Below are 15,509 nucleotides of genomic sequence, written 5' to 3' on the forward strand. Positions count from 1 at the left end.
TTGCAATCACAGGAATAAATTACATTTTAAAAACATATTAAAGGAGAACTCCCGTCAATTTTAACATTGAGCTAATTTTTTTGTACATTTGGAGTGCTGTTAATACAGAGAACAACGACAAAAATCGGTGTTGCCTACACCATGTTATCCTCTTTTTAAAATTTGCACCCTGTTGACTTCAATGGGGCAAGTTTTAAACCAGCTTTTAGCCTCTTAACATCCTTCGACTTCGACCGAAAACAGGATGTAAATACAGGTATGTGCGCTGGCTGAAATAACATCATTTTTATTAATATCTTTCACAACTACTGCAGTCAGATTCACCGTGTTCACTCTGAAGGAATCACTCACATTAGCTGGGCACTTGTATTGACACATCAAGGATGTTAAGAGGCTAAAAGCAGGTTTAAAACTTGCCCCATTGAAGTCAACAGGGTGCAAATTTTAAAAAGAGGATAACATGGTGTAGGCAACACCGATTTTTGTCGTTGTTCTCTGTATTGACAGCACTCCAAATGTACAAATAAATTAGCTCAATGTTAAAATTGACCGGAGTTCTCCTTTAATATAGAAAAGTTATTTTAAATTAAAATAATATTTCACAATATTACTATTTTTACTGCATTTTTGCTCTCATAAGTGCAATCTTGGTGAGCACAAGAGACTTAAAATCTTACCGACCCCAAACGGCAGTATACTGACAATATACAGGATGACATTAATATTTTAATATATTATTATTATGATTAATGTTATAAATATTACAATTTCAATATTTAATTTTCAGGACATTTTGTTCACCTTTATATAATTTGGATACCATGTTGGGTTGCCAGTTTATATCCAATTGATAAAGTCCTGAAGCAAAACCACTTGAGAACCACTGCTTCAGCTTACCTCGATTTACCTTTTGCCTTAGAGCACTTCCCAAGAGAACCTTGTTCATACTCCCACACACTTAGAAGTAACTGTGATGGGATCAATGCAGGCAGATGCACAGGAGAGGTCTGGAAAGTGAGGCTCAATGTGACAGGGTGAACTCCCAGTAGGCTGGCCAGGAGATTTATGAACTTCTCAGTGGGAAAAATTGACATTCATACTAATTAGTCGACCATTGTTTCTCCTGTTCCCGCTCTCCCATGCAAACCCCTGGAGCGAAGGCATCAGACCCCGGCGTAGACTGACCTCTCTGTACTTCTAAATATAGCTGTACAATGGCGGAAGCACGGGCTCTCTTACTGTGTGATGTTTGATTAACATTTAATTAACATTTGTGTGACATTTACGACAGAAAGGGACAAATACAGATAAAGGAAAAATGTATAAATATGAATTATTGCTCAGCAATCGTCTCAGCAATCGCTCGAGCCTGTAGGAAATCAGGCCTTAATGAGGAACTGAATGAACATGGTACACAGAAAAAAGAAAGGGAGACAGAGAGTTTAAAAAAGCTCATAAAAAAAAAAGTGCATGACTTGATCCCAATTAAAACAACATCGGCAACCCTTTAAAAAAGCAGAAATGCTGTTTGTTTGTGTTTTGCCACAGATGTGAAGGAGCATGCTTAAATCTAAGCCATTATGGTTATGCAACTGCTCAACACCATTACATAATTTATACGCCATGTGAGCAGCAAGTTAGCTAGAATTTTTCTCAACACAAAATTTAGGGTTAATAGAGCTTCACCAAGCTCTCTGACTCAAAGTTGTAGGCCACACTCACTAACAGGAAAAGTATCTTCTTAGGTGAAACATGGAGGCTGAAATTTAATCAGCAAGGTTCAGCAGCAAAAATAAATCATGCTACTTACCAAAGCATGTAGCAGTGCTGTTGTAAAAGAGCTGAATGTTAGTGGTAAATCAATGGTAGAGGCTCCATCGATTTCTGCTCCAGTAGTTTCAATGCTCTTGGAGTGTAGGTTAAGCTCTTAATCTAGAATTGTGTGATATGGAACATTAACTTACCCACAGCAAGGGTACAAGGTTTGAATGGTTAGAATGCTCCAGATAGCCCCTGCTGGTAGATGCCATTACTACACCATTTTGAGGGCAAAATGTGTTTCTACATTTAAGGCCATTTAAAAGTAGCTGTCTGGTATTGTTTTAATTTATAATTTAAACAAAATTAGGATTTATAATAAAAGTCATTTACAATAGAAAAATATCTACCAAAAACGTTTTTTTTTTTGTTTTTTTTTCTCTAAGATTTTCATTTTTGCTATTTTTGCTTCCATTCAGACTAGGGCTGTAAGGTTCCTAGATTAAAATCGAGTACTCGATTTAAAAAAAATCCTCGATTGCAATTTACCCATGCCGAGTAATCAGCAAAATACCGAAAGTGGCACTCCACAGACGAGAATCCATGAACCGCATTATTACACCGTTTGCTAAGGCTATGCGATATATTTAAACCCATTTACAATCATAATATTTAGTGCTATTGGGAAATCACAAAGGCTGCGATTCAGTTAAATAAATATATCCTCTGTTTTTTTTTTCCACAGAGAAGCACGACTTATGTATTTATGCACTTGTGTATTTATGTACATAAGTTATATTTATATTAGTTTATATCATTTATTTTACATGGGTGTATTTTAACAGTGTTGTTCAATAGAACCTATATAATTACTTACTTTGATACTTTACTTGAACCTATTATTATTGGTTGTTATTATATATTTGTATTTTAAGCCATTTTATAGGCTGTTGTTAACTTGGATCTATTTTTAACCACAAATTTTTTTATCCGATTACTCGATTAATCGATCGAATAATCTGTAGAATATTCGATTACTAAAATAATCGATAGCTACAGCCCTAATTAATACACAACAGTACAGGAAAGGGCCACAAGATGGGGGTTAACCACGGGTCGCCTGAAGAGCAACAGCATTATGTGGTGGATTGCTGCCCACGAGGCTATCGGCTCTGACAACCAAAAACATTTTTAGATGTGGTTAAAGAAAAAAAAGTCAACTGACATTGCCTAAAGTTATGTGACTGAATAATTCGCTCAGAGAAGAAAATGTGCTTGGCTCAATTGTGTTAATAATAATAATTGTGTTCATAAGCAAATATGCCAGATTTCAAACTGCATACTTCCAAGAGGTCCTGTGCCAGACAAGCGACTTCCACTGAAATTAATGGGAATGCTAGCGAATAGCTTTCTCCAGGTGTCATAGACCTCCTTGTTTGAAAATGTGTTCAATATGTATCGATATGAATTCTCAGATGCTGTCAAAGAGCTGTTCTTTTGAATTGTTCTTGCATCCGCCTCCTGCATGTTACAACGCACATGGTCGTTGTGGTCTATTTGATTTTGAAGTGCATTGTTCAGTTAGGTTCTCTTTTTCAGAGCTAATTAAAAAAAAAAAAAAAACTCAGTCTGAACGTCCTCCTCCACGGCGCTCCTCTGCTAATAAAATGGTGTGAAATGGCTGTCAAATCTGAAATGGGTCATTGTCCCTGCAAAACTCTACAGGTGTGCTCACGGCCCAATTCCAGTTGGTCTTCATGCTGTATAGTGAGAATTCCAGTGAATCTAATCTGACTAAGCACTTCACACTTCCTCCATTGTTCTTTTGGAGAGTCTTTTGCAAATGCCAGTGAGGTTAAAGGGATAGTTCAGCCATTTACTCTGCCTTATGTTGTTCCAAACCCACATGCTATTATGTTTTCCAAGGAACACAAAAAGAGAGATTGTTCACAAGCTCTTGTTCATGCAATAACCACATCTGTCAGCTATTAACCTGACAAAAACAAAACAAAGCACCACAAAATTAGTTCAAATGAATGTGTGGTATATTCGTCTTCTGAAGCCATACAATAGCTTTGTGTGAGGAACAAGTTGATGTTTAGTTCCTGTCTTGATGAAGCCCCTCCTTCCGAAAAGCGTAATGTGCTCTGATTGGTCAGCTGGAGCAGTGTGTCAACCGCTTCAACCGCTTACAGCAAGTTTCAACACACTACTAACGCAACTCAGCCAGGTCCCTTTATTTTGCATATGCCTTAGGCTGGAATTATTTAAATGAGGAATACTTTGATGTGTACATTCCTAAAAAGAAAACTCAAGACTACAATCGAGGCGTTTAAGGGAGTTCAGAAACAGTGCTTACTGATATAGAGAATAACTTTCTTTGGAGTGGACTTTATGCTTTGTAACTTTGCAGACCATTTTCAAGCTCAAACAGCAACATTACACACTAAAGAAAGTTGAAATTGTAAAAAAGCATAATAGGTCCTCTTTAAATCATAATTCATCATTAATCTTGTCATCTGTTACAGATCACAAGATAGGATGTGGCATTATTACTCACTCAGGACTGCAGCAGAAACCATTACTGTGTCCGTGAGCGTGGCAAGACTTGTTGCCATTGCATTCGCTACTACAAATCACAATTATGTGACCGGCTCTGCTCACCCTTCCTCCGGGCCTCAGAGGAGAAGCCCCTTTTCACACCAGCATCAGTGTCTTCGCATGAAAGCTGCTGTAACACAAATTATCTACTGGCCCCGCGCGGGACAGGAGTGGGGAAGTCTCCGTCTCTGGCTCATTCTCCATTATCCATGAGTCACAGATAGCTGTGGACCGGCAACAAAACCCCACATCGCCCGGAAGCTGGCCTGTCCCTCAGTCCCTCGCAACACGTTATTACATTAACACGGCTTAACTGACAGAGGCTGATCCATAACGTAAAAAAACAGCATTTCAGTCCGAGAACGGTTCTTGTTCAGGCTGCCTCGTCGGAAAATTGGTGTTGACAGACAAGCATTAGGACCTATCTGTGCTGGGGATCAGTTGTCAGCCTTGTACAGCTACAACTCAAGCGGAGAACGACAGACAGAGCAAAAGAAAAAAATAGAGAGCAGAATTTAAGAATTTATGGTAATGACTGAGACAAAAGCCTGTGCTGAGGCTGTCACAATTACTAAATTATCGCCTGACCATGGTTATTTGAGATAACAACAATCATTGTGCACATTAAATTCACATAAATCACACACACACATATATATATATTAATTTGTGTTAATTTGTGTTAATATAATATATTATGCATAATATAATATATTATGCATAATATAATATATTATGCATAATATAATATATTATGCATAATATAATATAATATAATATAATATAATATAATTTAATATAATATAATATAATATAATATAATATATAATATAATATGTGGTTGACTGGGTTCCATAAAATGTATCCTAAAATAAAATATTTCAAAAGGTCGTTTTTACTTTCATAATTGAATTAACAAATGTCAAAACATGATAAATATGACACAACCAAATAAATAAATAAAATAATTAAATCACAATTATTTAATCATCAGTCAAAAATGTCATGATTGTGACAGCCCAAGCCTGCACTAAATGCAATTACCACCTCTGGTGTCAATCAGCTGATGATCTTGATGAGGTTTCTAGATAGGAATTTTTTTTATGTGGGTTAATAAAGCACAGAAAAATGTGATCAGAGTAATGCAGAATTCAGACGTTTTTGGGTCAGAGTTTTTGGTGATTGAGATTCTCTGTGCTTAAGATTTAGTACTACAAGTCTCTTTGTGCTGAGTCAAACCTGATCATGCCAAGTGAGCAGTTCATATTTCTTTCTCTCTCTCTCTCTCTCTCTCTCTGTGTGTGTGTGTGTGTGTGTGTGTGTGTGTGTGTGTGTGTGTGTGTGTGTGTGTGTGTGTGTGTGTGTGTGTGTGTGTGTGTGTGTGTGTGTGTGTGTGCGTGTTTTTCTATCCTGGTGGGGAGTTCAACCTGAATGCACATTGACTCATGGGGACTGGTGTCACTCGTGTCACCGTCACTTGTTTCCAGCATAAGGGAACAAACTTATAAATCATACAGAATGAGTTTTTCTGAAAATGTAAAAATGCAGTTTTCTGTGGTGGGTAGGTTTAGTGTAAGGGGATAGAATATACAGTTTGTACAGTATATAACCATTACGCTAATGGAGATTCCCCACAAAGATAGCGAATCAGACGTGTGTGTGTGTGTGTGTGTGTGTGTGTGTGTGTGTGTGTGTGTGTGTGTGTGTGTGTGAGTCAGTCTCTCCCATACACTACACCAAGTCTCTCAGTGGGGAATTCTCTAGGAACGAACTGTGTCCTCTGATTTTCAATAATTTGCACAATTTTTTTTGCACATGCTACATGTCAACACTGTTTTAGCATTTGATTCACTAAAGGAATTACACAGATAAAACAGCACAAATACACGAAAAAAAAAAAAAAATCTGTTCCGAATGCAATTTGCACAGTGCGATTCCCCACTTTGCAGGCTGGTTTTGAGTGCTAGTGTGTGAAGGATGCCACACACTGCCATGTATCTTCTGCAAAGATAACAGTGACAATAACTTCATTTAAATGCTCAAGGCGCAGTGCATTTTCAGCACATTCTGTGCCTGTTTATAATGCGCTGTGGGAGGTTCAGGGTTTTGAAATACCCATGCACAACTGTGAATTTTGCCCTCAGTCTCTCAGTTTCCCAGAGCTGCTTGCGTTTATATCCCTCTCACATACACATTCCAACTTTCCTTTTCTACTTGCCAAAGAATCTCTCACATGAAGGAAGGAGTCAAAGAACTTAAGCCTGTCAGACAAAGTTTTGGAGTTCTAGGAAACATCCTTTGAAAGTGTGGTGCTGCAGTCTGTTTTGTGTTCGATTTGCTAATTACTCGCTGACTTTATGTTCCTCCATTCAGCAAATCTATCAGACCATATTACAAAAGCAATCGGCTAGAGATGAGGAGCAGCTCCACACAGTTTGTCCAACTCTCTCTTTCTCAGCCTGTTTATGAGTTACACAGCTCCACCTACTGGTGAAACAGTAAATGCATGACATATCATGTCTTGTAATTTCAGGAGTAAGGAAAAAAGTAAACACCACTGAGGCCATCATGATCAATTATAAACTGATTAATAGTGAATCACAAGGCACCCATGCAGAAAAGTAGCACACTTGTAGAAAACAGGAAGGAGAGAGAGCACTAGAATTTTTATGGTTGTTTCATGGTTATTGTCTTTAATTAACATTATTTTTCATTGAGGACAAATTCAAATTAATTATAAATTATTTAGAAGCGCTAAACTAATCTAACTTGCATGCTTTAAAAATGCCTAAATAATATACAGTATATAAATAATTCATATCAACACCTGATAAGACCATGTCTAGAGTATGCAAATGTGCTGTTAGTTGGTTACACAAGAAAGCAAGCAGCTTTATTGAAAAGGATACAGAAGAAAGCTCAATTAATTATTGAGAGATCTCCAGATACATCAGTACATCTACCTGATCTGCAAGCTCAGACAGAGCAAGCCATCATCAAATAATACAAGAGATGGCTCAAAATGATCATCATCTTCATCTTTTTCCACCAACTCGGGGTGAAAAAACTGGTCGGCTTCTTAGGAAGTAAAGTAATATGACATCAATCAAAGCAAGGACAAAACATTATGCTAGTTTTACCATTCCTTTTGCTATTAGATTGTTTAATGAAAAATAAGGTGGACATTTATTTTTGTATTGTACTTTTGTGCATATTTCATTTTTATATATATGTGAGTGTATGTATGTGTATATACAGTATGTATGTGTATGTAGACAGATTGTAGTATGTAGATGCCTAGTTTCATGATAGAACTAGGCATATATATACGCAGGCATATATATATATATATATATATAGGCATATACAGTATACAGTGGGGAGAACAAGTATTTGATACACTGCCGATTTTGCAGGTTTTCCTACTTACAAAGCATGTAGAAGTCTGTAATTTTTATCATAGGTACTCTTCAACTGTGAGTGACGTAATCTAAAACAAAAATCCAGAAAATCACATTGTATGATTGATACATCAGAAAAGCAGAACTTAATTTTTGTTGCAGAAACCTTTGTTTGCAATTACAGAGATCATACAGTACATTTCCTGTAGTTCTTGAACAGGTTTGCACACACTGCAGCAGGGATTTTGGCCCACTCCTCCATACAGACCTTCTCCAGATCCTTCAGGTTTCGGTGCTGTCGCTGTGCAATACGGACTTTCAGCTCCCTCCAAAGATTTTCTATTGGGTTCAGGTCTGGAGACTAGCTAGGCCACTCCAGGACCTTGAGATGCTTCTTACGGAGCCACTCCTTAGTTGCCCTGGCTGTGTGTTTCGGGTCGTTGTCATGCTGGAAGACCCAGCCACGACCCATCTTCAATGCTCTTACTGAGGGAAGGAGGTTGTTGGCCAAGATCTTGCGATGCATGGCCCCATCCATCCTCCCCTCAATACGGTGCAGTCGTCCTGTCCCCTTTGCAGAAAAGCATCCCCAAAGAATGATGTTTCCACCTCCATGCTTCACGGTTGGGATGGTGTTCTTGGGGTTGTACTCATCCTTCTTCTTCCTCCAAACACGGCGAGTGGAGTTTAGACCAAAAAGCTCTATTTTTGTCTCATCAGACCACATGACCTTCTCCCATTCCTCCTCTGGATCATCCAGATGGTCATTGGCAAACTTCAGACGGGCCTGGAAATGCGCTGGCTTGAGCAGGGGGACCTTGTGTGCGCTGCAGGATTTTAATCCATGACGGCGTAGTGTGTTACTAATGGTTTTCTTTAAGACTGTGGTCCCAGCTCTCTTCAGGTCATTGACCAGGTCCTGCCGTGTAGTTCTGGGATGATCCCTCACCTTCCTCATGATCACTGATGCCCCACAAGGTGAGATCTTGCATGGTCAACCAGACCATCTTGAACTTCTTCCATTTTCTAATAATTGCGCCAACAGTTGTTGCCTTCTCACCAAGCTGCTTGCCTATTGTCTGGTAGCCCATCCCAGCCTTGTGCAGGTCTACAATTTTATCCCTGATGTCCTTACACAGCTCTCTGGTCTTGGCCATTGTGGAGAGGTTGGAGTCTGTTTGATTGAGTGTGTGGACAGGTGTCTTTTATACAGGTAATGAGTTCAAACAGGTGCAGTTAATACAGGTAATGAGTGGAGAACAGGAGGGCTTCTTAAAACTAACAGGTCTGTGAGAGCCGGAATTCTTACTGGTTGGCAGGTGATCAAATACTTATGTCATGCAATAAAATGCTAATTAATTATTTAAAAATCATACAATGTGATTTTCTGGATTTTTGTTTTAGATTCCGTCACTCACAGTTGAAGAGTACCTATGATAAAAATTACAGACCTCTACATGCTTTGTAAGTAGGAAAACCTGCAAAATCGGCAGTGTATCAAATACTTGTTCTCCCCACTGTATATACATACTGTACATACATACATATATCAGGGTATCTGCACAATTTTTTAAGTCAAATTTAAGGCTTTTTAAGACCTTTTTAAGACCTGAAGAAATCAAAATTAATACCGTATATTAGGGGTGCGCAATATTGACAAAAATATGTCTCGATATGTCTCGAAAGTTTTGTTGATAATAATTAGATGATATTTTACTGATTGTGTTTTTGTACTATACCCTGGCCGGTTTAGGCCTGTTGTTGACAGCAGACTCACGAAGATATTCATATTTTTTATATCTATGCAGTGGCCAGTTCACAGTAGTGACCATAATTAAAAATTTTATTAAGGGGCAATATTTGCCACCTTAAATTGATTTCCAGGGGCATTTTCACCTATATATGGACATTGTTTCTAAACGTATTTAGAGGTATGCATCACCTTTTATGTCAAATTCTAACATTCAAATTCAATTATATTAGAATAACACAGTCCCAATGTCAAATTAAATCATTAAATTAAAATCCATCCTTGCAGTGCAGAGTGACACAGAGGCGGCATCAAAACTGGCATTAGCCTACTATATTTACACTTTATTTACATTTGCATAAATAAAGCTATTCAATATTTAAATATGAAATGATTTATAATTTAACGTTTTAATTAAAGGACACTTTAAATGTGAAACTATAACCACCAGTAGGTGGCGGCAAGTCACTGTCTTAATAAGCGAGTTGTTGGAGTCATTTATTCAACCGATTTGTTCAAACGGCTGATTCATTCAGAAAAACAAGTGATTGTTCATTGAATCTTTAAAATGATTCATTCAAAACGCGGATTTCAGTAAAAAAAAAAAAAAAAAAAAAAAATCATCGCTGTCTGTTGGACCACGGCTTCATTATGAAATTCTCGTCGGCGATATAAAGTGAAAATTGACAATATTGTGTCCAAAAAGTAACTCACAATGTTAACTTTATTGTTAATTTACCTGTTGTAAAATAAATAGCACATTTGCAATTGTGCAAAGGAAAACGGCACTCTTGCTCATGTGATATTCTAATATAACAACATTTATATTATACAAAAACTCATTTGGGGACATCTATAACTGCACTGACACATCACGCAGTGAAAGCAAGCATGAGAGACAAACGCGATGTCAGCACGTACTCGCAGTGCCTCGTACATAGTTAAAACAATGATTACAATATCATCATAGTTCATAGACAATATCGCACACTCCTAAGCACATAAAGAATGAACTTACAATTGAACTGACATTTACTTGTTTTCTTCTCTCCTCTCGCGTGCAGGAGACAGACGTAGGCTAATATGCTGCCGTAAGTAACGCGAATTGTCACGTGAACAAGCAAATCCACAAAGATAGAATAAAAAAAATAATACGTAGGCCTACGCTGATTAGATAGTTTTAATTTCGAAAGCATTTAGATTAGTCTAAGTCAAAGTGTCATCTAAAATTTAAGACCTTTTATAAGTAAAAATAAGACTTTTTAAGACGTTTTATGGCCTTAAATTAAAAAATCTAATTTAAGACCTTTGAAGAAGGATCCGCGGGGACCCTATATATATATATATATATATACACTAGCGTTCAAAAGTTTGGGGTCAGTAAGATTTTTAATGTTTTTAAAAGAAGTATCTTCTGCTCACCAAGGCTGCATTTATTTTATTAAAAATACAAAGAAAAACAGTAATATTGTGAATTATTATTCCAATTTAAAACAGCTGTTTTCTATGTGAATATAAATTTAAGTGTAATTTACTCCTGTGATCAAAGCTGAATTTTCAGCATCATTACTCCAGTCTTCAGTGTCACATGATCCTTCAGAAATCATTCTAATATGATGATTTGATGCTCAAGAAACATTTATGATTATCAATGTTGAAAACAGTTATTTACATTTTTATTTCATGATGCTATGATGAATAGAAAGTTCAAAAGAACAGAATTTATCTGAAATCTAAAGCTTTTGTAACATTAAACACTACCGTTCAAAAGTTTGGGGTCAGTAAGAATTTTTTATTTTATTTTTGGGTGAAATAAATAAAATAAATCAGTACTTTTATTCATCAAGGATGAGTTAAACTGATCAAAAGTTACAGTAAAGACATTTATAATGTTAGAAAATATTCTATTTTAAATAAATGCTGTTCTTTTGAACTTTCTATTCATTCTATTCTTTCAGTACACAACTAAAAAATCTTACTGACCCCAAACTTTTGAACGGTAGTGTATATATATATATATATATATATACACACACACACACACACACACACACACACACACATATAACGCGTTATTATATTATATTATGTTATGTTATGTTATGTAATATGTTATGTTACGTCTAAGCTGACAAATGAAAATGCTATTTGGCATTGCTTATTTTATAGATCTTTTTGATTCATAAAATACACTATCAATTTGAGGTTAGGGGAGCGAAGGTCACGGTCAGTTTACAAAAATATGTCCGTAGGTAGCAACTGACCAATCAGAATCAAGTATTCCAGAAAGTTGTGTAATAATTACAAACAATCTAGGACACACCAGCGGCGAGAAAAGCCTGTGTTCTCAACCCATTAGCTGTTAAAATGTAAAGAAAAATCTCTCTCTCTCTAACGCCGCTGCAAGGCAGGTCATTCTATCTTCAGGAGGTCGAGTCTCGTCCCAGCTTTATTAGTCACTATGATGACTTTCCAGACACCTTCCTTCAACATGCTCTATAAATACACCTATAACGCAATTACTCCATCCCTCTCTGTCTGTCTCCCTCTCTCTCCCTGTCTGTCTCCCCTCTCTCGCTCACACACGTCATTAGGAATTTACACACACACACTCAAATTTCCTTTTTTAACCTCAAACTCAGCACAGTTTGTGACTGCAGTTTGTGTGAGGCGATACTTGTCCAACACTTCTGCCTGTCTCTTCAACCAGAAGCCTTGACAGCTCGAGAAATTCTCGGTTTCCAAAAAAGCTTTGCACTTGCATATAATTGCTTGAAAATTTCATCTTCGTGAGCAATTTGAAATGCAGAGGAGTTCTCGGTTCCAATTAAGCCAGCATTTTAAAAATGAGCATTTCAGTCCAGATAGCAAGCGTTAAGTTAGCATTTAGCAGGCCTACAGAACTGCGTCTTGTTTTCTGACAGGCTTTAATTGGCGATTCTTTAAACCTCGCAGGTGGAAAATGACATTGCCGATCACGAAGAGCGTCCATCCCATAGAGCACTATGGTGATTCCACCCACACATGTAATTGGCGGAATATCTCTTGTGACTTAACTGTAGAGACAAGTGTTTTTAAAAACCTTCTGTGTTGCCTGGCAGAGAAAAACAAGCACCCTGGAGACGTATTGGGTTTTCAGACAACTGTGTGTGTGTGTGTTCTGAGACTGTTCTAGATAGACTAAAGAGGCACATTTGTGTCATTTCATTAGAGGGGGCTAATCCTGAGGGTGTTAAGATTGAACCAGTGCCCTGAGCAAAGAAACAGGAGGATGGGGGTCCGGGCGGATGCATAAAGCCTGATTGGATTGCTTCTGTGCTTGCTGCCTGGAACCTGAGATCCCCCCACCCCCACCCTCCCCTCCCCCTGTTGGTCAAGGATGGCTATTTAATTTCCTCAGGGAGAGGCAAAGAGAGACATGGCAATACTCAAGAGAGGGAGTGAGATAAGGGAGGGAAAAAGTGAAAGTGAGAGTGTGACCGTGAGAGTTATCTCTTAGATCCATTCTCAATTAGAAAGAGCTGTAAACAGAAAAGGCAAACTCACCTCTATCCCTACAGACTCAGAGTTACAGTAGTAGGGTCTTGTCGAAGTTCACTGGACTCCACTGGACTAGAGGTCTCAAACTTACTGAACTACTCTATATAACGGCAAAGACGTAAAGCAGAGGTTTTGATGCAATAACGCGGTCACTAACTGAAAATTTTGAATTGTTAGTCCACGTTTAAGACTATTATTTGGAAAAGGCACATCTAAAATGCTGAATATGACATTTTCAATATGGTGGCACAGGTGTTGCAATTATCCTTTTAAACGGACTGATTGTGTGAGAAGTGGGAGGCCTTTTTTCTTTAATTGTACGTTTTTCTCCTGTTTTTTGGTCAGCAGGGAGGTAAGAATTGGATCTTTTAGTTTATTATTTTGTTATAGGGAAGACGACTAAAAATGAGTTAGACAACTTCTTCTGTTTGTTGTTTTGGCCGACTACACCCACTGGATCTGAGCTACTTCTTTCCTTTCACAAAAAGAGAAAACTAACCCTTATATAAAATAAATATCACCCATTTGCAACTTCGTTGTGGTGTGTTTGTGGGAGCAGGAGACGGAATTCGGGGCGACACTCATTAACAAGTGTCTACGTTTCGTTCAGTTGCTTTGTGTGTGTACTACGTAACACGTTTGAACAGACAAATTCACGCAAAAATTATGTCAACATGCCCATCTTGGCGAGTATCCAAGCAAACATACTAGGTCAGGGATGGGCAACTTCGGTCCTGGAGTACCACTGTCCTACAAGGCTTAGCTTCAACCCTAATCAAACGCACCTGAACAAGCTAATCAAGGTCCTCAGGATTACTAGAAAATTACAGGCAGGTGATATTTTCAGGGTTGGAGCTACAGTAAACTCTGTAGGACAGAGGCCCTCCAGGACCGAAGTTGCCCATCCCTGTACTAGGTTATGTCTTACAGGAAAGTAAAAGTGTATCAGTATTTTGGATACGTGCAATAATCAATTAATCAAAAAAAAAAAAAAAAAAAAAAAGATAGAGAAATCACTCACTGCTCTTGACTGAATAGATCTTTTAACTTTAATAATGATTAATCTTTATTTAATTTATACAGTGAAAATTATATGCAATGTTATTTTACATTTGATTACTTTATTAAATGTCTGTAACGGAAAACTACTGTTAGACACCTAAATGACCTGAAAAGCACAGTTTTATATTCATATCTTTGTATTTATTTGTGCTGTTGCTTGAAGTTTGATCATTTGTTCTTATTTTCTTTATTTTTATTTGACAGTAGTCCGACTCCTTTTTTCCCTGAACATAGCACATACCAAACCATAGCAAAACTGTGACCCTAAAGCCGAGAAAAAAACTGAACTGTGAGCAATTTGAACCTTCACACCCCTAATATACACATATACTACCATTTAAAAGTTTGGGGACAGCTTTTTCTTTTTAAAATGTTTTATATTTTTATTCAGCAAGGATACATTAAATTATCAAAAATATGTATAAAATTACAAAAGAAGCTACAAAAGTTTTCAATTTATCCAAAAATCCTGAAAAAAAATGTAGAATGGTTTCCACAAAAATATTAAACAGCACAACTGTTTCAACACTGATAATAAGAAATGATTATTGAGCACCAAATGAGTATATTAGAAGGATTTCTTAAGGATCATGTGACAGTGAAGACTGGAGTAATGGCTGCTGAAAATTCAGCTTTGCCATCATAGAAATAAACTACATTTTAAAAAAATATATGAAAATAAAAAAAACTGTTGTTTTAAATTGTAATAATATTTCACAGTATAATTGTTTTTACAGTATTTTTTATCAAATAAATGCAGCCTTGTTGAGCATAAGTGCCCAAATTGTATGTATATGTATATGTATATATATATATATATATATATATGTGTGTGTGTGTGTGTGTGTGTGTGTGTGTGTGTGTGTGTGTGTGTGTGTGTGTGTGTGTGTGTGTGTGTGTGTGTGTGTGTATATACATATATACATGCATACAATTTGTGCTGTTGAAGTTTGATCAATTGTTCTTATTTTCTTTACTTTTATTTGACAATAGTCCGACACCTTCCCCCCCCCCCATATATGTGTGTCTGTGTGTGTGTGTGTGTGCGTGTGTGTGTGTGTGTGTGTGTGTGTGTGTGTGTGTGTGTATATATATATACACACACACACACATTATATGTAGTATGTATTTGTGTCACCAAAAATGGCTACATCTACTCATCAAAATCACAATCCCCTTTCCTCTCAAGTACACAACCAGAGGAGCAACACAAACCGACCAATCACAACAAACTTCCTGACCTCACAACAACTTGCATCATATAAACTGCCAGAAAAGATGCATTTCCATTTAATATTATAATGAACGTGCATGAACATAGAAATGATGATGATTATGTTCATAATGTGTAATACACAGGCATCTCAGGACTCATTAGTCCTGAGGCAGGTCAGGAA

At 37.2% G+C, this 15,509-nt stretch overlaps 1 protein-coding gene across 1 annotated transcript in view; it reads right to left on the reverse strand.

Moving 5' to 3' along the window:
• Window positions 1–15,509, reverse strand: part of nphp4 (nephronophthisis 4) — a gene marked incomplete at its 5' end in the record, with an annotated part of 186,049 nt that overhangs the window by 82,149 nt on the left and 88,391 nt on the right. The window lies entirely within an intron of this gene.

Source organism: Scardinius erythrophthalmus (genome assembly GCF_964197995.2).
Source record: "Scardinius erythrophthalmus genome assembly, chromosome: 20".
In the NCBI taxonomy this organism is placed as follows: Eukaryota; Metazoa; Chordata; class Actinopteri; order Cypriniformes; family Leuciscidae; genus Scardinius; species Scardinius erythrophthalmus.